Source organism: Eumetopias jubatus, unplaced genomic scaffold (assembly GCF_037043125.1).
Source record: "Eumetopias jubatus isolate StellerSeaLion01/CBP00866 unplaced genomic scaffold, mEumJub1_p1.0 scaffold_14, whole genome shotgun sequence".
Lineage (NCBI taxonomy): Eukaryota > Metazoa > Chordata > Mammalia > Carnivora > Otariidae > Eumetopias > Eumetopias jubatus.
In genome coordinates this window covers 21,155,794-21,183,578 of record NW_028274820.1, presented here as the reverse complement: position 1 = coordinate 21,183,578, position 27,785 = coordinate 21,155,794, and the positions used below count along the sequence as shown (strand labels likewise).

At 40.9% G+C, this 27,785-nt stretch overlaps 1 protein-coding gene and 1 long non-coding RNA gene across 6 annotated transcripts in view; one reads left to right on the top strand and one right to left on the bottom strand.

The window, feature by feature from the left end:
- The window catches only part of SRPK2 (SRSF protein kinase 2), a 241,871-nt gene that overhangs the window by 90,881 nt on the left and 123,205 nt on the right, over positions 1 to 27,785 (bottom strand). The window lies entirely within an intron of this gene.
- LOC114221948 (uncharacterized) overlaps positions 27,384 to 27,785 on the top strand; it is a 32,701-nt gene continuing 32,299 nt past the window's right edge. For both annotated transcript variants that reach the window (XR_003611842.1, XR_015766733.1), the window contains exon 1: positions 27,384 to 27,610. This is a non-coding gene — a long non-coding RNA (uncharacterized LOC114221948). The remainder of the gene's footprint in view (positions 27,611 to 27,785) is intronic.

Genomic DNA, 27,785 nt, shown 5'->3' with positions numbered 1-27,785 from the left:
GTGCTGTTATAACCATCTTTGAAGAGAATGATGTCCAACACGAATTTTTTAAAATTTTAACGAGTAGGGGAGCCTGGGTGGCTCAGTCGTTGAGCGTCTGCCTTCGGCTCAGGTCATGATCCCGGGGTCCTGGGATCGAGCCCCACATCGGGCTCCCTGCTCAGCGGGAAGCCTGCTTCTCCCTCTCCCACTCCCCCTGCTTGTGTTCCTGCTCTCGCTGTGTCTCTCTGTCAAATAAATAAATAAGATCTTTAAAAAAATAAATAAAATAAATAAATAAAATTTTAACGAGTAAGCAAATTGCTTAATAAATCTTCTCCATTAACACATGACTTACTTTAACTAGGTCTTTTTTGACAAGTACAAAGGTAAGCCCAGTCCTCGAAGACCTTGTGAGCTAGGTAGGGTTCCACACAATGGGCTTTACATATCAAAACTGCTCCCATATTAAAAATGATTATCCCCCAGAGGGGAAAAAATTCACAATTGCTGGCACAGAATTTTGATCACCTGAAGATTTATTGGTCCTCTCCAATACATTCTGCCTCTCTGAAACTTCAGTTTCATTCATCCATTTTCTTAAATTTTAAATAAACAGCTTTATTTCTGAAGGCAGTTGTTTCAATTAGCTCTAATACCAACCTTACTGTAGGAATTGTGTATACAGTTCTTCAAAGATGTTAAAGCACATAAACATTATTTTTGTAGCAGTGGCCATTCTCAGAGACTGGTGGATATACCTGAAGAAGCCATCAGAAAAACAATTTCCAAGGAAACAAGAGATTCTGCAAGCACCAAATCCAATCCCAGGGGGAGAGGCTCCAGAATAAAGTGAGAGTAGATGAGGATTCCAAGTAAGTGACTGGATATCCAAGGACAGGCTCTTGGATGATGTAAGACCAGAAGTGGAATCAAGCACCTAGGCCCAGCCAGTGAGATGGACTTGGGATCCCATATTTCGTACTTGTTCAGATTAGTGTGGAAGGGCAAGTCCTCCCTAAGAATTCGTGATCTCATGCTTCCCCGCACCCAGAGTTAGCATCCGAATTTACCATCATACCTGCCCCATCCTGGAAACCTCCCAAGCCAAGAAATTTGGAGTGCTTCTGGGTCACTGTCATCCCAGGACTCCTAGGAAGAAGTAAAAACAAATCCTCTTGGGAACAATGTATCCTCAATCAGGGCTCCTTGGGATTCTCAGTGATTAAGACTGTGGAAATGTAATTTAACAATCTTTTTTCCAAATCATCACTTAAGGAAACAAAATCCTACGAGCAAGCCAAAAGAAATAATCAACAAAAAGAGATTTCAAATACTAGTGTTGTGGAATATAGAATATAAAGTAAGTTGTCCATAATGTCGATAGAAATAAAGGAAATAAAGCATGAGCAGAAAAAAATAAGACTTAAAATTCACTGAACTGATTAGACTACAAGTAGACTGGGAGACGGATCTGAAGAAATCACCTTGCACAGATCACAGGAAAGATAAAGAGACTGAAAATATGAAAGAAAGGTTAAGACCTTCAGTAAAGGGTGAGAAGGTCTAACTTATCTAATATTTGGGTTCCCAAAAAAAGGGAGAAAATGGAGGAGAGTCACTATTAGAAGAAATAATAGCTGAGAATTCTCCAGAATTGATAAAAAATGTAACTTCTCAGATTCAGAAAGCACAAAGTACACCAGATAAAGAGAAAACCACAGTAGAGTAAAACTGAAGAACCCCAAAGCAAAGAGAAAAAAGTAGGGGAAAACAGCCAGATTTCCTACACAGAATGACAATCACACTGTCACCAGACATCTCAAAAGAAAGAATGCCAATTTGTCAAACAACAGTAGTGTGAGATCACTGAAGTGTTAGGAGCCAGCAACTGCATTTTCAGTTGTATAACTAGCTAAAGAAAAAAAATACATAAGCACACCCACTGGGATGAGTCCTCTCTGGTACTGATACCCACTTACCGCATTCAGACTCCTCTAATCAGAGTGTGACGCATGGAGACAAGGCCCAGGAAGCTGCATGTTTGGAAGAACCGCACTCCCCACCCCCCAACCCTTTCCCCAGACTCTGATGCACATGGTTCAAGGTCCGCACTTTAAGAAACACCACTGTATGCACATGTCATCACCATAAACATTACATACAAGTCTTTTGTTCTAATTTTCTGCATTACTTTAATGACCCTTTAAACAAGAAAAATCATGTTCATGTGCACTTTGGATATAGGTGTCAAGTAAATCCTTAGACAAATAATGTGCCAGTTTCATGTTCTCCAAAAGATGATGGCAGAAAAGATAAACTGTGGCTAAACAACGGAATAACTACTCAGCAATAAGAAGACAATCAACAATAAGTACAAAAACACGAACCTAAAAGCATGTGCTAAGCGAAAAAAGTGCTAAGTGAGAAAGTCAAACACGAATGACTACATAGCACATGACCCCATTTTTAAAAAGGCCAAACTACGGTGGTGGAAAGCAGATCAACGACTGCCAGGGGCTGGGGGTGGTGCTTGCTGCAGAAGGGCACAAGGAGACTATTGGTGGCGATGAGCACTACCTCATGATTGTGATTCTGAGGACACCATGTATGTGTACAATGCTCACAACTCACTGAACTGTACACCTCAAACTGGGAAATGTTTCCTGTATGTAAATTATACATTAATAAAGCCACCTGAAAAAAAAAAAAAAGACCATCATTGCTGCCATTGAGTTCTCCCCTGTGAAATGCTCTTAACACAAGCTCCTGTCATACTCCAGCTGGTTACGGTCCAGGGCTCTTCACTACCAAGTATAAAACAGTGCAAACGCCTAGGTCGCTGACGTTAGTACACACAGCACTCAGTCCTGACCTTCGCCGCCTAGTGTGAGACGCCGCGCTACCTCGCGAGGGCAGTACTTAACAGGGGAGAAAACCAAAGCTTCAGAGCTGAACACAGGACGAGTCTTACCTAAGGTGGAACAGAAATTCAAAACATACAGTGGTGCTAAGACTAGCACCCATGGGGGAAAATACTACAAATGACTCTCTCTCACATTCACAGACAACACAGTCCCATTTCAGTGCGAGTTTATCGAATAGCTGAAGACTATCCTGAAAAACATCAAACTCCCACTCTGACAGGGCAGGGACTAAAGTACTCTACCAGTCTGAGCATCTCACCAACTCAGATCAAACAGAACACAGAGACTGGGATATTCTCTCCCCTTCCCTGTGTCCTAAATTTTGTGATTCTACCCCGCAGTTCCAAGTTCTGCTTGATTTCCCGAGTACTGAGAAGGTACCCCATTTATGTATTCAAGAAATATTTACTGAACTCTACTTTATTGCTAAAATGAGTAAAACATGTATCTCCATTCATGGAACTAGGAATTTAACAGATTATATCAGACAGGTATAAAAATAATATAAAACAAGGCAGACACTGGTTTGAAAAGATTATTTTCTTAATTAACACACAACATATTCAAGCAATACAGTTTCCAATACTGTTAATAAGGTCCAGGGGATACAATGACAAGAACAAAATACACAGAAAAGCAACAATGTTCTCTCTGGCCAGTTAAGTCCCAAGGAAGTGACAACTGAGGCTCACCTATGAGGAAGAACAAAAAAGTGATAGCGAGGGAAAGGATTTTCCTTCCTTTCCTTCCTTCCTTTCTTTCTTTCAAGATTTTATTTATTTATTCATGAGAGACAGAGAAGCAGAGGCAGAGGGAGAAGCAGGCTCCCTGCAGAGCCAAGGGCAGATAATTAACCCACTGAGGCACCCAGGAGCCCGGAAAGGATTTTCAGGGTAGGGAACTGCATGAGCAAGCCCAGGTATGGCAGCAGGAAAGGGCTTGTGCAGTTTTGCTGACACATAAGGGACCCACAGGAGAATACTGGCAGAAATTCTATGAAAAAAGGTTAGGACCAGATTTTGACACCCTTGAATGAAGAATGTGGAATTTATTTCTGGTAAGATATAAATCCCATGCAATATTTAATCTACTTTCATTTTAGAAGCTATAACACAATAGTTCTTAAAGAGGACTATAGACCAAAATCACAGGAAGTTTTTCCAAAAAACCAAAGCCTAGAACCAGGAGACTGTGACTCAGTAGGTCTGGAATGTGTCCTGGACACGAGTCACTAGGAGACTGGTACACACTCACGGTCAGGAATCACTGCTGTAAGGAGTCACCGCCGCCTCTACCAGATGTCTACCAGTAATGCACTCAAGTGTGCTTATGATTCAAACACAGCTGACCCCTGAACACTGTGAGTGATAGGGACAGCACCAGCCTCCACACAGTCAAAAATCTGCATGTAATTTCTGACTCCCCAAACACTTAACTGCTGCTGACCAGATGCCTTCCTTATAAACAGTCGATTAACACATATTTTGTATGTTATATATATTATATATTGTATTCTTACAAGAAAGAAGGCTGGGACAAAAATATTAATAAAATCGTAAGGAACATACACTTACAGGACTGTACTGTACTTATAAAGAAAAAATCCGTGCAAGTGGACCTGTGCAGTTCAAACCCACGTCATTCGAGGGTCAACTGCACAGGCAAACAAATATGAATAGACATAAGCAAAGAATGGCTGATACAAATAAAAATTTCTAATCCTCCAAAAGACTTCAGGAAATGGACCTCCCCTTTAATAATGCATATTTCTTAAAATTTACTACCCTCATCACCCACTTCAAGTAAAAGCAATTCCATTAAAATATAATTATATCCTTATGTATGAGTTCCATCTCAGAAAACCATAGCTAAAGAATGTCTAATTTATTTAAGATTTTATTTATTTATTTGAGAGAAAGCGAGTTAAGCGAGAGAGAGAGAGAGAGCGCGCAAGCAGGGGGAGCGGCAGGCAGAGGGAGAAGCAGACTACCTGCTGAGCTGGGAGCCAGATGCGGAACTCGATCCCAGGACCCTGAGATCATGACCTGAGCTGAAGGCAGACGCTTAACCGACTGAGCCACCCAGGCGCCCCAAGAATGTCTAATTTAAACATGACTAACAGCATTTTCTTCTGTCTTTCCAATAATAATAAAAAAAAAGAAAACCCTTAAGAACAAAGATAATTGAAAAGTAAAAATTGAGGAAAAGAAAGTCAATATTTTTTGAAAACAAAGTGAATGGAGGAGATAACCATCAGGAAGAACACAGCAGCTACAACCAAAAGTCACTGCATAAATAGACACTGGCCAGAAACTGGTCCACCCTGGAACCACAAGAGCCTCAGCACTGCGGTCAGGGTTTGGCAGGAGGTGGGGTCGGGGGAAGGGCGGCTGGACTAACCCTGGCCCCCTCTCCACACACCCTCTGACCCTCAGAGGAGCCAGATTACAACTGTTCCTGAGGCGAAGACCAGACATTTTGGAGACGCAAGGCACAGAGGACACAGTGAGGTACTGGGATAAGAAGCAGTTTTGATGATGAACAGTGAGAATCTCAGACTCCTTACTCCACCCTGCTCCCAAAACACAAGCCCAGCTCCACCCTCTTCCCCTGGGCAGGAGTCTAGAGAATTCTTTATTGGAGAAACTGAAGAGCCCCACCCAGGCCAGAGCCATATACAATTACAACACAATTTTTTTCCATCCTTCTCTTCATGCTTTTTCTAGGATATGTAAGAGGATTTACATATCACCTACTGGATTCTCCCTTGATGAAGGTCAATTAGCTCCTCTACCAGGTTCCCTTCAGGCTTTCCAGTGCTGGGTGGTCCAACACTCCTTACTAGGTATGACCTTATGGTAGATGACCAAGGACAAGAGCTACGCCTTACTGCCTACTTACCTCGCACAGATGCCTACTAAGATAGACATGAAATAATATATGCTGAATGAAAAATCCAAATTGAAAAGGTGTATACCTGCACTTTCTAAATCATTATGCCTATAATACTCTGATTTCCTTACCTTATACTGATTCTGAACTTCAATGGAATCACAGAAATTTTCTGAATTAAAGAATGTATTTCCTAGTTCCTTCTTTCCCCCAAATATGCAGTAAATAATGAGGTTCCATTTGAAAATATAAGAAATTCTATTGAATAGATACTATTTCAATACATTAGGAACTCATGAGTAAAGACTCTTAGTAATGACTCAGTCACAAACTGGGAGCAAGAACAGCAAAAATTTCCAACTACTGTACACTTGACCTAGAGGCAGACAAGCTAGTCTATTCATTACTACTTGTTAGGGAGAATTTTAAGAACTCAAATAATATGTGATTTAAATCCTGAAAAATGAAGTAAGATTTAATTTAAATGACTTATGTTTTCAAATCAGCAGACAAAAAATGAAATACTGCCACCCCTCAAAAGATGTTAATTATTCTTGTTTCTCCTAACCCTCGGGTCCATCTATAGTTTAGATGGTCTGACTTGTGATATCTAGCTCAATAGTTTGTCAGTATATGAAACACATCACTAAAAGAATCCAAAAGCAGCATACCATTCTAGTAGAATTTTAATTCTACTTTCACCTTAACCACTTGTATCTGTCAAGACACCCAGATTCCCGGCATTAATTTTGTCATCCCAGACTGTGGCTCATTTGTTTCAATTGGTATCGTGAAATGTTTAAGATGTTTAAAAGGAGCACGCTAGGGGAGGAACAACCACCACAAGTGCCAAAATAACAATCTTTTGATAATGGGGAGAAATAAGGAGTAGAAACTGATAAAATTATAAATCATTAATTTAAAATATTTGCAGTATTTAGTCGGTAGAGTCAGAAAATGAATTTCACGTGAGTGAATTAGTCCAAGAGGTTTATTAATCCCGCTCACCATTTTTTTGACCAAGTAAGAAAATCTATAAACCATACTATACTGTTGCCTTTATATTCTTGCCTTTACAAACTAAGTAATATTTTACTCCTTTCAAAAAATCTGAGAAGTACAAAGTAGTAGTTAAGTGCACAGTATGGAAAGTTCACAGACCTCACTTAAATATTTAAGATGGGCCCTGTGGCCTTGAACAAGTCACTGTACTTCCCCTGCTGCGTACTGTGCTCACCCACCTCATTCGCTGGCTAGCTGCAGCAGCCCTCATGCCCTACTTTGGATCCAGACAAGCATCTCCAAGGGCCTGCTGAACCGGTGTGCAGAAACCTGTACGTTTCCTCTAGGATCTCAAACCAACATCACACCAGAGCCTACTTTCACCCCAACCACACCTGTCTGCCAAGATCGACGCCCCAGACCATTCTTCGAGGACTCTCTTGACTCCCAGTGCCACTCCTCCTATGGTCTATCTCTTAGTCACCCCCTGCCTTAACACTATCCTCCTGCACCCATCTCTGAGGGCCCGGCCCCTCCCCACGCAGCCCATCGCTCCCTTCACCAGAGCGACCTTGCCAAATTCAAGATACAACCTGTGGTAATTTCTGCTCAAAAAGTAGTATTTATTTTTCTTCAGATAACAAAAAAAACTTTTGTTCATTATTAAAAATATATAAATCAGGGGCCCCTGGGTGGCTCAGTCGCTAAGCGTCTGCCTTCGGCTCAGGTCATGGTCCCAGCGTCCTGGGATCGAGCCCCACATCGGGCTCCCTGCTCCACGGGAAGCTTGCTTCTCCCTCTCCCACTCCCCCTGCTTGTGTTCCCTCTCTCACTGTGTCTCTCTCTGTCAAATAAATAAACAAAATCTTTAAAATATATATATATATATCTCACAGATCTATAAAGAAACTATTTACAGTCCTAGTGTACAGAGATAAGCCATAATACCTCCATGCATGTCCTCCCAACTTTTACCCATGTATACCTTACATAATTCGAGGCCATTCTTTTCATGACCATTTTCTTCTGTTATTAAAAACTCTCTAAATGCCATTTTAACAGGCATAGATTACATCATGACACACATCTACCAAAATTACTTAACCATTCCTTTGTTTCAAGCCTTGGGAGACTGCATATAATAATGTTTAGAAATATCTTTGGTCAAACATCTTTGTCTATATTTTACAAATTATTTTCCTGGGACACAGTCTCAGGAGTCAACTATCAGATCAAAGATTACAGACATTTACAGACCAAACACACTGCCAAGCTGCTGTACAGAGACCTGCACCCACTCTGCTCTCCTCACCAGGGAGCTTCTGTACTGCAGCACGGGCTCCACACAACCCCAGCAGCAGTAGACAGCTTCCTTACAGAAAGTAGCAGGCCCGTGCTACATAAAGCAGTAAGGCACAGGGCGCCTGGGTGGCTCAGGTGGTTGAGTGGCTGCCTTCAGCTCAGGTCATGATCCCGGGGTCATGGGATCGAGCCCCACATCCGGCTCCTGGCTCAGCGGGGAGCCTGCTTCTCCCTCTCCCCCTGCTCATGCTCTCTATCTCTGTGTCTCTAATGAATAAAATCTTAAAAAAAAAAACAATAAAGGCACTATAATCAACAAAGTATAAAACTCAATTCTTGAAGGAAAATTTGATCTAACAATTACTGAAGACAATATTCAAGCAATTTTATAAGCATTTTAAGCAGAAAACCATTTTTGTTAACAGCAAAATCACTGATTACATACTTCAGTATGTATTCTGAGTATTGCTAACTCTTTAAACACTGTTCCCCCACATTCCTTGTACGTTTTTCATCATTACTTACATTTTTGAGAAAGAGCATTCTGATACAAATACAGAAGCTGAAACCATAATAATGTGAATCTTAAAACATACTTCTAAAGACTTTCACTTATATGCAACAATAACCACACTAATACTGTATAGGTCTGTGTTTGTTTTATCGCGAACAAGACAGATATGGACCCTGACTTCCTGGAGTATTTTGCTGGGTCTACACTGGAATCAGAAAAAGCCAGCTAGGGCACCTGGGTGGCTCAGTTGGTTAAGCGACTGCCTTCAGTTCAGGTCATGATCCTGGAGTCCTGGGATCGAGTCCCGCATCAGGCTCCCTGCTCAGCGGGGAGTCTGCTTCTCCCTCTGACCCTCTTCCCTCTCGTGCTCTCTCTCATTCTCTCTCTCTCAAATAAATAAATAAAATCTTTAAAAAAAAAAAAAAAAGCCAGCTAAACTCTAGTTACTGCTATGAGCCAGGCATTATCTAAATGCTTTCGCATTTATTCAAATACATCTTTTTAAAGACTAATTTCTTAAAAAGCACAAACAGCACAGAAGAAACTCTGACCACTGATGCAACTACTCTTTGTGCAAAATGACCTGGGCGTAAGGCGCAGTGGTTGAGTCTGGCACTGACCTGCACAAAGACACCCCAGAGGAGCTGTTGTCTCAGCCCAGGGCCCGACAGTCCAGAGAGGACATGAGACCATGACATCTCACAACCTTAACTCCACTTGCCCAGAATGGGCTCAAGGGCAATAATTTCAAAAAGATCTGTGTTTCTCTTCAGCTTAAAAAACAAAAAAACCTGCAACAACTATTCTTTGCTGTTGCCTTCCAGATCCTTTCCCAAACATCACCAAAAATGAAAAAGCATCTTCAGAAGAGGTTCCTGATGTGCTGACCCATCACAGGCTCTCCACATTTCAATAATCCAGGCACAATATGGAACTGAAGGCCCCTCCTTTGCAATTCGTCCTGCCACACCTCTGCACCAGAATGCCAAATGTCTAAATATCTCCCACCTCCATGCAACCTTCTGCTTAATAAAATCCATTCTTCCTCACTCTATCTTGACAAATTACACTCTTCCTTCAACCATCAAGTTCAATTTGATCAACTCCCTGTGAAATGTCTATGTCCTCCACAGATGTGAGGACAGTGCTTCCTGCATCCCACTGGCGTGTTAATTAACCGCAGACACATTCAGGCCCCCCACCTGCAGGATTAGCACCACCTCCAACCACCTGGCTCCTGGTTCCATGTCTTGCACACTGCAAAATTTCAAAGCTCCCTGTTCTTACTCTCCCCTGTGTTTCAGATAGTTGAGATGAAGAACAAAAGAACCCTGGATAACGCAGTTCTTGCTCCACAGGTATTCTGAAGATAGCAAATGTGCAAACATTTAATATTTTCTTTATTTTAAAAACATGAAATTATTTTGTTATTTTTTAAAACTGTCTACTAAACCCTTTTCTACCCTTAATGTTTAAAAATAAATACCCAAACATAATAAAATTATTACCTTATAATTCCGGATAATATATAATTTAAACAAACAAAAAGGTTTTTCTGGAAATCACATCAATGCTTTATTAAACCACCTGACCAATGAAGGGTTCACCACCAAAGGGCTCATGCTATCATAAATTATTTTAAGGGAGCATTCAAAGCCACTTAATGTAATCCTACTCACTGAGAACCATTATCTGTTTTCTTTAAGTAAAAATACTCAGGAGCAACATTTTATCTTCATAAAGTAATAACTGAACTTCAAAAGGCACTAAAAACTGTGAAAGATTCAAATCCTCTCTATGCTGGCCATGGTACACTTTTTCATTCAACAAATATTCACGAAAGACCCAGCATGTGCTGTGCACTGTGGGGGGCACTGTACTAATTTACAAACAAAGGGAGAGACCATAGGAGGACAAGCACAGAACCACTCCTGTTTGCGTCTTTGAAGATTCTGCAGTAACAGCTCCAACACAGAAAGGCAGATATAGAGAAGCAAAGTTGGTTTCCATTCCCCTACCAGGTGCATCTCCAGCACGTTCCCACAAAAAATCCGTTTATATGTATGGTGTCGGTTCGAATAGTCAACTTCGGATTTTATCAAAGTTCCTTCATGTTGCAGAGGAGAACAATAAAGTAATAAAAGAATAAATGCAAAGCTGGCTTCTGGAAACCAACTGCAACGAAAACAGAAGTTAACATTATAGACCAAAGACAGTGAACAATTAAAAATTCTAATGTCCGGGGGTGCCGTGGTTCAGTGGGATAAAGATCCAACTGCTGATCTCAGGGTCATGAGTTCGATCGCAGCATTGGGCTCCATACTGGGCACGGAGCCTACTTTAAAGAAAAAAAAAATTCTTTTAATGTTTGAGAAAGTAACGCCTAAAACAAAAAAAACCCCAACAGATTAACCCAATACCTAGCGGTACATCTAAAAGTTCTGTATATACATGTAAATTGTATCATGATGCAAAACCAATTTCCTATTGTCATCATCTCCAGTATCTCTATCATTATCCAAACAGGTACTTTGTTATACAACCTGAGTACCTTTCTTTGTTCCATCTTTAATTCAAAAATCACCTTTTTAATCAAAACCAATAAAAAGAAATACCACTCTGTAAACATAAAAACAATGATTATAAAATTCTAGTTTTAGTTCTTTCAAAATGGAATCAAGCAGAAATGACGAGCATAATCATCTTCCTATAGAAAACCTGACCTACTTAGGTCTCTGCATTCACCACCTATAAGCTGATCCAGCTCTTCTGTTTCCCCTTCCGGGGCTCAGCAGAAAGGCTTCTCTTTCTCCCTCTGCCTGCCGTCCCCGGCTGTTGCGCGCGCTCTCTCTCTGTCAAATAAATTTTAAAATCCTTAAAAATAAATAAAATAAACCTTTCTGTCATTGAGATAAAGCAAAAATATTTTTTTACAGATTTTATTTATTTGAGAGTGAGAGTGTGCACAAGTGGGGGGAGGGGTGGCAGCAGAGGGAGAAGGAGACACACACACACCCCCACCCCCCGCGTGAGAGCCCGACACAGGGTTTGATCCCAGGAACCGTGGGATCATGACCTGAGCCGAAGGCAGACGCTTAACCAACTGAGCCACCCAGGCGCCCCAAAGCAAAAATATTCTTAACGTGATGAATACAACTCTGATGACCTGGGTCCTGCTTACTAACCTAGCTTCACCTCAACACCTTTGGTCCTTTTTTCCTCCCTCCCTCCATACAAAAAAGGTATGCCCACATGCAATGTTAACAAACTGTAACACTTAGTCACATTTGCTTCAGATCTTTTTAGGTTAAGGACTAACTTATTACAGACAGACTTGAAGACCCTCAGTTCCTAACCCCAGCCCACCCTTCTACGGGTAAGCTATCCCGACATTAAGATTCATCATTCCGGGGCGCCGGAATCGAGCCCCACCTCGGACTCCCTGCTCAGTGGCGAGTCTGCTTCTCCCTCTCCCTCTGTGATCTCTGTCATTCTCACTCTCTCTCAAATAAATAAATATCTTTTTAAAAAAGATTAAAAAAAAACAACAGCATAAAAAAATGGAATAATGTAGAAAAGTGTGACTGATTTAGTATGAGTATTGTTTCTTTAAACAAATTTCAGTTCTACATGGAAAGATCTGTGTATGCAGTGGATCACAAAAGAATAAAATATGGAACCCACTGCTTGAAGGTGTATACCTAGAAGTAAAAACTCTAATCAACAAGCCATGCACATCTTCAGCTCTGGTACGCTGGTAACGTAGGTAATTATCCACCTGGAAATGTTCTTTAAGGCATGAGGTAGAGCTTTAGTTTATCCCATATGGATAACCAATTGTCTCAGCAGCATTTACAGACTAATAACGTCCACATAATATTAAATCACCCTTCCCTCTCTCATTTTATATTCCAGGGCTTTTTTCTTTTTTTTTAGGAGAGGAAGAGTACGCAAATGAGTGGGGCAAGGGGCAGAGGAAGAGGGAGAGAGAGAATCTCAAGCAGACTGCGCCCTGAGTGCAGAGCCTGAGGAGGGGCTCAAGCCTAGGACCCCAAGATCATGACCTGGGCCAAAATCAAGAGTCGGACACTCAATCAACTGAGCCACCCAGGTGTCCCCATATTTGATTGCTTTTATGTCCTCTGTAATATTCTGTCATTTTCTCCAAAAAGATCATAAATAGCTTTTGTTGGAGTTATTTCTAGGAATTCAGAGTCTCTATCCTTTCCTCAAAAAAGACTTTAACCCACTCTACCCCATGAACACACCCTTCACTTGTCATACAGTTACGGTTGGTTCAAGTTTCAGCTTGCCACCTTCTTCCATTTTGGAACATGCAGAATTCTAAATCGAACTGCAAACTGCCAGTTAAAAATACATCTTGCCATTATCCCTGTTGTATACTTCATGAATTTGGTATGTTTATCTACCGTCGAAAGTGAACTAAACATCCTCCCTGACCTGAAAAACTTTAAAATGTTTACTTGCTAAATCAAAGTTAAACTTTTCATGAGGAAAAAAGCTAATCTCAAGACACACATGAGCTTAAATATAAAAAGGGTGTTAAAATATCAAATCAAGTGATTCCCTTTCCTTTCTGAAGCTTTCATAATCATGTTAATGAAGCTAAATTTACCTAGAACACCGCCACCATCCAGAAACTGTCAATAAACTTTGGCTTGCTTTTCTGTCTGTAAAGAAAGTGGGTAACTGAAGACCCCATTTGCACTAGAGAATCACTGCTGCTACTGTCCCCGGAGCCGGCTACAGAAAGAGACCAAGCAGCAGTTAGGGTCATCTGCCCCAGTAACTTTCTATTTAAGATTCATACTTAAAGCCACGAGTTGTTCCTGTCTCTCCCACGTCCTGGACAAAGTGTGGCAGGAAGGCTTCCCATCATCTGACATTCTCTTATAGGTAACAGCCATAGTGCTCCCCAAAGCCACTCTTAAGCATGACACACAACCTATATTTTCACTCACAACATCCAAAACCTTCTAAATTTGGTGAAAATCTGCCCAGCCATTTTTTACATTGTAATTACAGATACAAAGAATTTTATTTATAAAGATTAATAGGCTCCATGTAGAAAACAAGCACTCTTCAGACCTCTAGAGAACAGAGAGAATACATTCAGTAAAAATATCTGCCAAAAAAACATATTGCACTTATTTCTTATAAGAATTTTCTTACAGCTGAACTCACACTTCTAAAAAACATAATAGATTAGTGAGGTTCTACACCTGTAGCGTCTAGAACTTGTCCAACGTAGCCATTAGCCACATGTGGCTATTTAAATTTTAGTTTTAATAATTTAAAAAAATAACCTAAAGACTCAGCAGTCTTACCAGCTACATTTCAAGGGCTCAACAGCTACACATAGGGGGTTTGTTTACCACACTGGACAGAGTGTTTCCATCACAAAGCATTCTACTGAACAATGCTGCTGAATTTTTTTTTTTAAGATTTTATTTATTTGACAGACAGAGACACAGCAAGAGAGGGAACACAAGCAGGGGGAGTGGGAGAGGGAGAAGCAGGCTTCCTGCCGAGCAGGGAGCACGATGCTGGGCTCGATCCCAGGACCCTGGGATTCATGACCTGAGCCGAAGGCAGACGCTTAACGACTGAGCCACGTGGCGCCACGCTGCTGCAGAATTTAAAAGCTGTGAACAGTGCTAATAAAATTAACTGTGTTTTTTAAAGATTTTATTTATTTATTTTAGACAGAGAGAGTGAGCAAGTGGGGGGGGGGGACAGAGGGAGGAAGATAAGCAGACTCCGCACTGAGTGAAGAGCCTGACACAGGGCTTAATCCCATAGGCCTGGGATCACGACCTGAGCCAAAATCAAGAGTCAAACACCCAACCGAATGAGCCCCTGTGGCGCCCCAAAGTTAACTTTAAAATATAGTTTTATTACCAAATACAAACTTCTGTTGCATCTCAGATTCTAAAGACCTCCAAAATATGGTAATAAGTATGCCGAAATACTAAATCTATTTCATTTTTAATGTTTTGTTTTTTAAAGATTTTATTTATTGATTTGACAGAGAGAGGCAGCGAGAGAGGGAACACAAGCAGGGGGAGTGGGAGAGGGAGAGGCAGGCTTCCCGCGAAGCAGGGAGCACGACGTGGGGCTCAATCCCAGGACCCTGGGATCATGACCTGAGCCGAAGGCAGACGCCTAACGACTGAGTCACCCAGGCGTCCCCATTTTTAATGTTTTTAAAGTTTGGTTTTTTTTTTAAGTAATCTCTACACCCAAACATGGGGCTCGAACTTACCACCCATAGATAAGAGTCACATGCTCTTCTGACTGAGCCAGCTTGGCACCCCTAAATCTATTTTAAATAAAGTAAATATAAAATCTTATTTGCCTGTGAAGCATCTAGGGATTATATTTATTTCCCAATATACAAAAACAAGAGAAAAAAATTTTTACTTTAAAAAATACTGTGTATGTGTTCAAGGAAGAAACAAAATTCATGCTTTAAAAAGATTTCCATGTCACCAACAGCAAAGACCCCCCCCTCAAAAAGAAAGCTGTTTTTCCCCCCTCCCAAGTTTGGGTCAAATCCAAAGAATACCCTGACCGCAATATAAGGATAAGAGAGCAGAGACTGCTTTCACCTGCATCAGGAGCAAATCATTTCTCATTTCTCACTTCCTCTACCCTTCCGCCTTAAATTCCTGCAGACGCCTTAGCGGCGAGTGGTGACGGCTGTGACTTAACTGCTGCTTGGTCCTTTCTCCCCCAGAATCAAAGGCACCGTAACTCCCAAGCTCAATAACTGAAAGCAAATAAAGAACTCTTACAACTCAGTAATAAAAAAGATAAATGACTCAATCTAAAATTGAGGAAAAGTTCTTAACAGACATTTCTCCAAAGACAATAAGCACATTATGGTAAGTAATGATGCTCAACATCATTAGCCATTGGGGACATAAAAATAAAAACCACAGTGAGATACCACTTCACACCCAATAGGATGGCTATAGTAACAATTAAATAAAAGCCAGTAACAAGTGTTGGCAAGGATGTGGAAAAATTGGAAATCTCTCACACTACAGGTGGAATGTAAGTAAGTACAGCAGCTTTGGTAAACAGCCTGGCAGCTTCTACAAAAGCAGAAACATAAGCATTACCATATGACCTAGCAATTTCACTTCTAAGTATACCCAGTAGAAAAACAAAAAAATACATCCACTCAAAAATTTGCACAAGAACATTCATAGTAGCATTAATCAAAAGAGCCAAAAAGTAGAAACCCAAATGTCCATCAACTGATGACTGGAGAACAAAATGCAGTGTATGTATGCAATGGAGTATTATTGAGCAGTAAGAAGGGATGAAGAACGAATATATGCTATAATATGGATGCACCTTGAAACGTTATGGTAAGTCAAAGAAGCCAATAACCAAAGACATGGTTCTATTTGTATAAAATGTCCAAAATATGCAAGTTTGTAAAGAAAAAAGCAGATTAGGGGTGCCTGGGTGGCTCAGTCGTTAAGCGTCTGCCTTCGGCTCAGGTCATGATCCCAGGGTCCTGGGATCAAGCCCCGCATCGGGCTCCCTGCTCCGCGGGAAGCCTGCTTCTCCCTCTCCCACTCCCCCTGCTTGTGTTCCTTCTCTCGCTATGTCTCTATCTGTCAAATAAATAAATAAAATCTTAAAAAAGAAAAAACCAGATTAGTGGTTGCCTAGGGCTAGGGGCCAATGGGAAATGGGGAATGACTGCTACAGGAGACAGGATTTCTGTTTGGGGTGATGAGAATGTTCTAAAATATACTGTAGTGATGGTTACACAATAGTGTGAATATACCAAAACCACTGACTTGTACTTTTTAAATTAGTGAACTATATACGCTATGTGAATTACAGCTCAATGTTATGTATATACATTTTTAAGTAAAATTAAATGCATAGCTTATCATTTTCCTATTAAGCTTACATTGTTCACTTGAGGCTTTATAAGGGGAGATATGGGGCTACCAGCCAAATGAAGTAAGCCAGAGAGCTTGACAAAAATCAGGAAGGATCTGAGCCCAGGATTTAACTGGACATTATTCCAAGGCTTTAGCAGGGGATAAGAGGCTTATGCCTCCCAAAATCCACGTCCCTGAGTTTGAAGACAATCCCCCAGAAATTCTCCCCAAAGAGCCCCTAAAGCAAAGCATCTCTGTTATTTTCTAACCTCACCCAGGGAAATTTCAAGGTACAAAGACATCAAGTCTACAGAAAATAGTTAAAGCATGGATACACAATCAACAATCAGAACGTAGGTCTGAACACTTTCACTGGCTGAATGGACATTAGGGATGCACAGTCCTTTTATCTTTTCTGTGTTTCCTCCCTTGGGTTCCAAATTCATACTCTGGCTTCAAAGATTAAAAAAAAGTTTTCAGAAACACTTCATTATGAATTTGGAAGAATTCAGGTGCACCCTCAAATTCTGCAACACCCCCCAAGATCCTAAGGTCCCCTTCCAATATTTAAAAATTTTATCTCTTTCAACAATCCAACTATTCTTATTCTTGCAACCTCAAAAGCCACATTGTGCCTCAAATCCAGAATTTTTTCACAACTCAGAACCCATTACACATCACAGATATTTGTCACCTCCAATTCCAGTTTCCCCTCACTGCACATTTATAAATACATTATTATAAATTATAAATACATTTATGTATTTATCTACTAGTCAATTCATAGACATCTGCAAGAAAACAAAACAAAACATGTTCACCTACTTCTCCACTTCCTATTCTGGGCAGATACCAGAAAGAACATGAACTCCTGTGTCCATGCCACTAGTATAAAAAATGTAACAGAAGTATTATATGTAATAACTACTGAGATTAAATGAGTGCTAGGTATCATCCTAAGGTCTTAACATATGTTTATTCATTCAATCCTCTGTACAACACTACCATGGATAGCAATATTATCCTCCCTTTTGCAGAACAGAAAACAGACCAATCTGATCTAAGCTGGTAACTGGGGGGACCCAGAATCCTATCAAGGAAAATAACGAAGTTAAAGTCCAGCAAGAGCGTTTAATGAGTCTTAAAACTGTAATTCTCCCCACCTCACCCTCCTATAGCCACCTTTCCTTTGAATTACTATACCCTTACCTCATCTGCTGCCAAACAAACACCATATGCCATAGACCACAGGAAATCCCTTTAAAGGAAAATTCGCTGCTAGAATCTTTATTGCCATTAATTGAACCAGTAATTCTCAATAGTACTTTTTAATTACAGAATATATTATTAAGGAAAAACATTTTAGATTTTAATGTATTTACCTTGTCACAGTTCTTCTGTCAATCAGGTAAAATATTAAAAGCATTAAAAATATAGTAATGGAATTCCCTCTTCCAGATTGTAGGGGAGAGGGGGTAAAAACTGAGTAGCTACAGCATACTTCATTATACTTAATTATCCAGAAAATGCAATGTCCTATACTAATACAAAACAGTTCTTAGAGGCCCACGAAGTCTTTTTTCTTTTCTCTTTCATTTAAAAAGATCTTATTTGAAAAAGCACAGCAAACATCTCACAACCTACTCTGACCCTCAGAGAAATGAGGAAGGGGTAAATAACTGATATAGGCAAATTTCCACACTCACAAGCTATTTTCAGTATTTTTAATCTACTATTTTAAAAAGGGAAGGTTTTAATAACAAAAATATGAATGATGGCCAAAACCAACATCCTAAGTTGGGACGGGAGAAGTGACACCGGGAATGGATAGAGCTTACTGCATGTGGAAAATTAACTTGCTAGGAGAACAGTACAGTGCCTGGATTTAGGGCTTTTGATGAACACTTAGAAAATTTACCTTTGAGGCTGTGAGGCACGTCAACCCTCTGAAAATATCTCTCTCCAAAAAATGTTTAAAACAAAAACTTCTGACACTCCAGTATCTGGATACTAAAGGGAATACGAAAGATGTAATACAAGTTCTTCAGATATGTGGTAACAGCCCACAGAAATGATACTGGAAGAGGATATCAAAACCTCTTTTTGTTTACTTTGGAGTGAATTAATATACACAGTCATTTATCTCTTTTATACAGAAACATTTAAGTCTCTGCTGATTAAGTGCCACTACTGCTCAGAGAAGCAGCAGCTTCTTTGCTGCCTTTTCACTGTGGAGTCGACGCTGGAACAACCCTGGCCCACCAACAGTTGTTTAAAAAGCCGGTACCCAAGAGAGCAAGAAACTGCAGGGCACCCCGAAATGTGAAGGGACAGAGCTGCTGTAAAGGGCCTTCCCTTCTGTGCTAACATACAGAAAATGCAGACACCTACATACCTCCCCTTTATCACATCAAACATCCAGCTTTAAGCTTTGCTAGGACAGAGATAATCCTCTCCTCCCCTCTCATCCCACACTCCGCCCCACAGAGGGAGAGGGAGTGCAGGACTAAAACGATGGAGTCAGGGTCCATGATCCTAGGACTGGACCAGGTCCTGGTTCAATTAATGTACGGCACCGAGGCCATGAGGTGAGAGATCAAGCAACCACACAGAAGAGCATCTGCGTATACTATCGAGTAAGAGCGGACACACAAGCCGCAAGGCAGAGTCCCTGTCACAGGAATGCAGCCCAGAAGCCATGGCGAAAACCTCAAAACGGCTTTTAATTTAAGAGCTAAATGGTTGTGACGAACGTCAAAAGGACTTAGCGATGCAGGAAGGTCTCAAGGCGGGTGGAACTGAACTCGCCCCGACACACGGGGAGAGTCCAGGCAGGAGTGGGGAGGACATTTTCTAATGGAAGACTGAGCCCGCTCTTCCAGCCTTAGAACCCGAGAGCACAAATGAACATGGTCTGACAGCAGGACAACACAGTGCTCAGTCTGAGCAAGAGTACCTGAGGCTCAAAGTAACCAAAACCACAGAATCCTTTAACGCAAGGAAAGGTACTCCCTTAACCAATGATAAAGATACTTAGGATGTGTCAGACTCTGACAGACATGGAGCAGTACCTACAGCCAAGGTGGGCAGGGCACTCCAGCTGAGCAGCGGCCCCAGCACCCACGGGACACAACAAACTCAACCCTAACTACGCTGGAGACACCAGCTGGAGACCAGCACGGCCAGGCTCTAAAATCGGTAGAAAGGCGAGAAAGCAGTAAATGGAGAACAGGAAAATGACAAAACCATTTGTGCCTTAGAAGGATTAATGTGACACACGTAAGTAAGATGCCTGCAAGAACACAGGAGGCTGAAATGATCTACCCAGAGCATGGATTTACTTTCCTGTAAAAGGCATATATACCAATGAGATGCCCTTGATTTATCTTTCACATTTGTTTCAAGTTGTCTTTTTTTTTTTTTTTAAGATTTTATTTATTTATTTGAGAGAGGGAGTGAGAACACAAGCATTAGGAGAGGAGCAGAGGGAGAAGACACCCGCTGAGCGGGGAGCCTGACACAGGGCTCGACCCCAGAACCCCGGGATCATGACCTGAGCCTAAGGCAGATGCCCAACGACTGAGCCACCCAGGCGCCCCGTTCAAGTTTTCAAAAACAACCACACACACAGATAAAGGTACACTGACAATGGCACTCGTATGCTGCTAATGAACATAAATTGCTAAAATCACTAGGCAATGTGTATCAGAAACCTTTAAAATGGTCTATCTTGTGACTTTTCCTTAGGACTTTGTCCACGGAAAACATTTCAAACATTTTGCTGTTAAAATGTTTATAGTAGGGGCGGCTGGGTGGCTCAGTCGTTGGGCGTCTGCCTTCGGCTCAGGTCATGAACCCAGATTCCTGGGATCAAGCCCCGCATCAGGCTCCCTGCTCGGCAGGAAGCGTGCTTCTCCCTCTGCCCCTCCCCCTGCTCGTGTTCTCTCTCTTGCTCTCTCAAATAAATCAAATCTTTTTAAAAATTAGACACACCTTAAGAAGACTTCTATTTCAGTTATAATCAGATAAATGAGATATTTTAGTAAACTCAGTTATGTAAAAAGAAAAAACAGACAAGAAAAAGACCACAGATGTATGTCAGTAGTTGCCACTGGAATGTCAGATTGTGGGTAATTATTTTAAGAGACAGAATTGAACAAAGACTGTTTGCAACAATGTAACTATGTTAGTCAGTAGCTAACATTTCACCTATGGTTAAAATTGCTTTTTGATCTATCCAGAGATAATGGGGTATAAATTAGATAAAACTCTTCTATCTCTCTTAAGAGATCTTGAGTCCCTATGATACACTGAAGACAAAACTGAATAATAAGCATTTACTGATGCTTAACTGTGACATTTCATTCAATCCTCAATATAACACAACAAACTAATTATTATTTTCAATTTCTGGAGACTGAGAAAGAGGAAGTAATTTTCACCAGGTGAGAAATCTAAATAGTAGCTAACAATCCTTCAAACCAAGACTGTCTATAAAACCCATGCTCATTACACCTGGTTACGAATTACCCCAAAGAGAAAGCTTTAAAATAACGTACACATTAATGGAAGGAATAAAGCAGCAAACAGAAAGCAGAAAAGAGAGGTGCACCGATGTTCAGCCTGTACCAGCTGCTAGGAGGCAGAAAGAGAGTACTCTTAACCTCGAGGGTGGGGCGGGGGAGGGAGATGGGAACGGGGTTTCAAAGAATACAAGAAGCCCACAAAGAGAAAGGCATGCTAGACCAGTCCTGGCAGAGAAGACAATGGAGTTTTTTTTTGAAACTGCAAATATTATTTGACAACTACTCCCCCCCAAATTTTTGGTAAACTTCTAGGTACAGAGGTGAAACAGTCAAATGTTTTACTTATAATATTTAATTTTTAATTTAAGCATATATAGTGAAATGCACGTTATAAAATATTTAGATTGTTTTTCTTACATTCATGAAGCAAGTTTATTCAAATGCTTCATATGCATCTTTGTCATTACTGTATCCATCTGCAAAGCCAATTCTTTAGTCTAAAGTGGGTTTCCACATTAAAGCATCTTTTATTTCTAAGCCTTTTGCGATAGTTTTTGTTCGTTTTTATTTAAATAAATATGATACTGCCTGTGGAACTGTTATCCCAAGTCAGAAATAAGCATTCATTTGGTTTTCCATTTGATTTACAAACACACCACACACACACACACATACACACACACACAATCTCCACATCACAATCACTTATTGTTTTGCTTTTTGAGTGATCTTTAAAAGGTGTTAGACAATCAACACTTGCAACTGTGAGGAATATTACAAAATCAGTGTTAAAATGCCTTTGCCTTTTTTACTACTTCCACTAGTGAATTCTAAAAATATCTGAAATTAAGCACTGATTAATATCATTTTGATTTAGAGTATGTCATCACAAAAAATTCTTTGCTATCCAAAATAATGTCCTTGAGACAGCTCCCCCACCCCCAACATGAGAGATGCTTGCACTGCTCTTCCTCTGGGGGATAACTTCTTAGGACGGGGAGTACTCACCTTACAACGAAGCACTACTTCTACATTAACTTAAATACACGTAACAGGAAGGGCAGGGAGAGAAACTTAAAATAGGTTTGACCTAGATCGAAATTCTCAAACTTTGGCATACATCAGAATCTCCTGACGCGCTTGTTAGAGCTCCTGGATCTACCCCAAGCTTCTGTTCCGCAGGAATGGGATAGGGTCTGAGACGTTCCATTTCTAAAAAGTTCCCAGGTGATGCCAGTGCTATTAGGCACCACACTCAGGTCCAGATTACACTGGCCCTTGTTCATGACATTAAGGGTTTTGACTGGGTCCTTAGGTTATGGGGAATCATTGACGAATTTCAAGCAGGGAAATGACATCACAAGACTTGTGATTTTTAACATATCACTCTGACAGCAATATGGAGAATGGAGCTATCAAACATAACACATTTCACTTATTTTAACATACATGTTTTTCACATTTATAATTTCTCATAGCAGGATGCATTTTGCAATCAATGGTATAACAACATAGTTTAATACATAGTGAATTTTCTTTCTTAGTGGCATGTCAAATAATGATGTGTATTATAATTTACGGATAGCTGATTCACTGAAAAATCATCTCTCTTCTCATACAGCAGTGCTGTAAGAGGGAAAAAGCTGGTTTTATTCCCATTTTACAGATGAGGAAACAGATTTTAGGGCAATGTAAGAGACCCATTTCAGATCACACAGCTAGTAAACGATGGGTCCAACCCCAAACCTTTGACACATAACCAAACATCTTTCCCCTAAAATGATACTGCTGACCACAGAGACAGAGAGGAGACAAGGACAAACCGAGGCAGCAGCACACCCCAACGGGGTGCCGAGGAGCTCCTATGGACACCAGGTGTGAGATACCAAATTTAAGCAGTTAAGATGAATCACTTCAAGATTTTTATTAAGGAGCTATAAATAAATGAAAAGAGTCAAACGAACCACCTCCACAAATGTAGAGATAGAATCCGAACAGCAGTTTGGGAACGCTGTTTCACACAGTGCTGCAAGATGCGGAATATGACATAATGTCTCTGAGGAAACAGACAATGGTTTGAGGATTCTCTTTAAATTATAGCAGGTGATACAGTGAAGTCAGGTTTGTGCCAAGACAGGCCCTGGGCCTGGAGAACTGCCAGAACACCATGCATCAACAGCTTTCTGAGACTACCAGAAACTCGAGATATTTCACAGCAACACACAGAAACAATTCTGAAAAACAAAACAAGCAAAATAACAACCCACAGTCTTTATGCTTTTGATCAAATTTGGTTTGAAAAGTGACTTTCTGGGGGTGTCTGGGTGGCTCAGTCAGTTAAGCGTCCGACTCTGGATCTCAGCCCAGGTCTTGGTCTCAGGGCCGTTGAGTTCAAGCCCCATGCTAGGCATGGAGCCTACTTAAAAAAAAGAAAAGGAAAGGTGATTTTCTGAAATACCACTCTGTAGGCTGCCAAAATGATTAATCCTAAAACGTAAAGAAAAAAAATAGAAAATCTAACAAATATTTTTTGTCATAACATCCTGCGTACCACTCCCTAGTGCAAGTCTACTAATAAAAGATCCACTAAATTATGTAACCTACTCAGCGCATTCTCAAAAGACACTTACACCTTTACTTGGATCAATTAAATGTTGTAACTCCTAGGAGAAGAACGTGCAAATATCATGTTCATCAAACAAATCTTCCTTACTAAAACAACTAAAAGTTCAAAGGGGCAAACCGTTTAAGCTGGTAATTCTTCTGGGGCCCAAACACTTTTCGTCCCTGAAAGGAACTCTAAACATTACTTAAATCTCACATTCCACTTCTGATTAGAAAAATGTAAATCAGACTTAATTTTGAGGCCACAAACTTTTTCCTGTAATTACCATGTATGTTTAAAAACTTGAATACCTTGACTCTGCTAAGTGAAGAGTTCTCACACAGATGGGTCCTGCCACCAGACATGAGACACTTGGGTACTCTATTAAAACCACAAGCCAAACTTTAAGAACCTAAGAAAGCATATCCCAGAGCAATTAACACAAGAGATTTCTATTTTTCTTGCTTGGTTTTAGGTTCATTATATACACGTAAATGTTTATAAACAGCCAATAACAACAGCAGTACATTCTGACAACTAAAGAACTAAAAAAGCTACATTATTAAGTTTGAAACAACTCATGAGCAAAATAACCTAGGGCTAGAGGCAAAGCATGTATCTAAATCAACCCCTCTATCAAAATAACTATTTCCTACTCCTCCAACCAGGCAAATGACAAGAGGTTCTAAGTAAGCGCTGAATCATGCAGAGTAAACAACAGCAAAGCAACACTACTTGGGACTCTCAACTAGTGGTAATTAATGATCATTTTCAAATCAAAGCAGATTCCTTTTAAAGATGAGGCACGCCTCCTTCAAATTCCTAAGAGAGGAGATATCAAGATAACTAGACTATTATTATTGTTGTTGTTGTTATTATTCTCATCTCTTGGGTGTGGCTAGATGATAAAAAAAACTTCACACGGGAGTCCCCATACAGCTCTGCCTCCCAGTCCTGGAGTAGATGTGATCTGTTCCTGCTCCTTTAAGGCCAGAGCACAGGCCCTTGGCCCAGGAAGCACCACCAGGGCGGGAGGGGTCCAGCTACCCAGGTGGGCGTGTCCAGGAACCAAGAGGCCCCCAGGCCCACCCAGCGTCTCTCCACTACTCCTCCAGCTTTTCTGTTGTTCCACCACCTACATCTGTGACCCTGTGACAACATGGCTTTGAACTGTAAAAAAATCTCCCCATACATGGACCAGAGATTGTTTTCAATAAATATAGTGAAAGATTTTTGGAGATTTTTGACAATTTGAATAACATGCAGACAAACTGCATGGCCGAGAAATATCCAAAAAATTTCAGAAAAAATTAGGTATGTCACAAATGCATAAAATATATGTAGTTACTCGTCTATTTTATCATTTACTACCATAAAATATACACAAATTATTAAAAGTTAAAATTTAGGGGCACCTGGGAGGCTCAGTCGGTTAAGTGTCTGCCTTTGACTCGGCTCAGGTCCTGGAGTTGAGGCCCAGGGTGGGCTCCCTGCTCAGCGGGAAGCCTGCTTCTCCCTCGCCCTCTGCCCCTCCCCCCTTCTTGTGCGCTTGTGCGCTCCCTCTCTCATATAAATAAAATCTTTTTAAAAAATTAAAAATTTATCAAAACTTACACACACTTACAGACTGTACATGGCGCCATTTGCAGTCAAGAGAAATGTAAACAAAGATGCAGTATTAAATCCTAACTGCGTTAAAATTAACTGTAATACACCCTGCACTACTGTAATAACTTCAGAGCCATCTCTCCTGCTAGTGCGGGGAGCTCACGTGTGGTGAGCAGCCACTTAAAGTGCTGGGTGACCCTCATCACAGCACAAGCAGGCTGGCTCTCCAGGAAACGCTGTATCTTGGTAAAAGTGATCTCTTCCAATTCTCATATATTTTTTGTTGTGTTTAGTGCCAGACCATAAACCCTGAACAACACCGTGGGACCCATAAGAAGTGCCACTGATGAGGCAGGAAGCATGACCTTACAAGAAAAAGTTCAACTGCCTGGTATGTGCGTGGATTGAGGTCTGCAGCTATGGTGTCCACCATTTCAAGATAAATGAATCCAGCGTAGGGACTGCTGTAGAAGAAAGAAAAGTTGAGGAAGCTGTCACTGCTGCTATGCCAGGAGACACGAAAACCTTGGACTTTCTGCAAAATACATTTTTATCCCGTACTGAAAATGCAGCTTTTATGGGGGTACAGGATGGCTAAATGAAAGACATACCTCTAAGACTAACAGGATTCAAGAAAAAGCCAAGTCATTACATGACAACTTCAAATAAAAGGCAAGTAAACGCTCTAAAGCTGGAAAATTTAATGCCAGCAAAGGATGGTTTGATAATTTTAGAAAGAGATCTGGCTTTAAAAAAAGTTAAGAAGAGAAGCAGCTTCTGCCAACCAAGAGACAGCAAATGACTTCTCAGGCGCCATTAAGAAAATCACTGAGGAGAAAGGATATCTGCCTGAACAGGTTTTTAATGCAGACCAAAGGGCCCTATTCTGGATAAAAGTGCCACAAAGGACATTTATAAGTAAGGAAGAGAAGCAAGCACCAGGGTTTAAGGAAGGAAGGAAGGGTCTACCTCTACTGTTTTGTACAAGCACAGTGCTGTTTATGATCACGACCGCCCTTATCTGTAACACTACTAACCCCAGAGCCCAGAGGGCAAAGATAAACATCAGCTGCCAGTCTTCTCGTTGTACAGCAAGAAGGCCTGGACAGTGAGAACCCCTTTTTCTGCATGGGTTCCCTCGAGCTTTGTCTCTAAAGTCAGGAAGTGCCTTGCCAATAAGGGGCTGCTGTTTAAAGTTTTTTTGATTGGACAATGCCCCCTGGCACCCAGAACCCCCATGAGATCAGCACCAAAGGTATCAAAACGGACTACTTGCCCTCAAACACAATGACTCTAACTCAGCCTCTAGATCGGGGTCATTAATGCTCATTACACATGGTGATGTATAATGGAACGGATTGTGAACACTATGGAAGAGAACCTTGACAGAACATCATTAAAGTCTGGAAGGATTACACCACTGAAGATGCCATTGTTGTTATAGAAAAAGCCATTAAAGCCATCAAGTCTGAAACAAGACATTTCTGCTGGAGAAAACTGTGTTCAGATGCTGTGCATGACTTCACAGATTTATGACAGAGCCAATCAAGGAAATCATGAAAGAAACTGTTGATATGGCAAAAACAGTGGGTGGGTAAAGGGTTTCAAGATACGGATCTCAGAGAAACTCAAGAGTTAAACTGACACCAGAACCACAGGAATTAAGAGAGGACTTGATGGAGACGAGCGCTCTTGGATACTGCTAGATGGTGAGGAAGAAGTCCCAGGAGAAGCAGCCCCAGAAAACAAACGGACACTGGACAATCCGGCAGAAGGGCTCAGATTACTCAAGACTGCTTTTGATTTCTTTTACGACCTGGGCCCTTGTGTGATATAGGCCCCGAAACTAAAGTAAATAGTGCAAGGATTGGTACCAGACAGAAGCATGTTCAGAGAAATGCAATATAGCAAAAGAAGTCCAACGTTAGGATGTATTCCCAGAAGGTTACACCCAGTGTGCCTGTCTCTCCAGGCTCACCTCCCATCTCCTCCACCTCTGCCACTCCTGAGACAGCAAAACCAACCCCACCCCTTCTTTTACTTCCTCCTCAGCCTGAGCAGCCCGAAGAAGACAGGAGGAAGACTTTATGATGACCTACTTCCACTTAGTGAACAGTAAACCACCACCAAGCCATAAAGGTAATAAGCTCATCTGTGGGGTATGTGAGTGTCTGTGTGTGAAAATCTAAGAACGGTAGGGACAACCACCATCTGAGACATGTCTGTGTCGTCACCATCATCACTGCCTACGTATTCACCATAAAGAACGTTGTGTGTCCAAGACCTGCATGGAAGTGGATAGCCTATGCTTATGTAGGCATAAGGTGAGTGGTAGTTAATATAAAATATTGTGCTGATTTTCTATTTTATAAGTCTGCTTTTTAAAGAATTACATTACTGTACAGTATGCCTCTCTCATATCTAGAGGAACTGCTCATCATCCTATCATCACAGGTACGGGATTTTTTTTAATGTAACAATGTTTCTAATACTGTATTA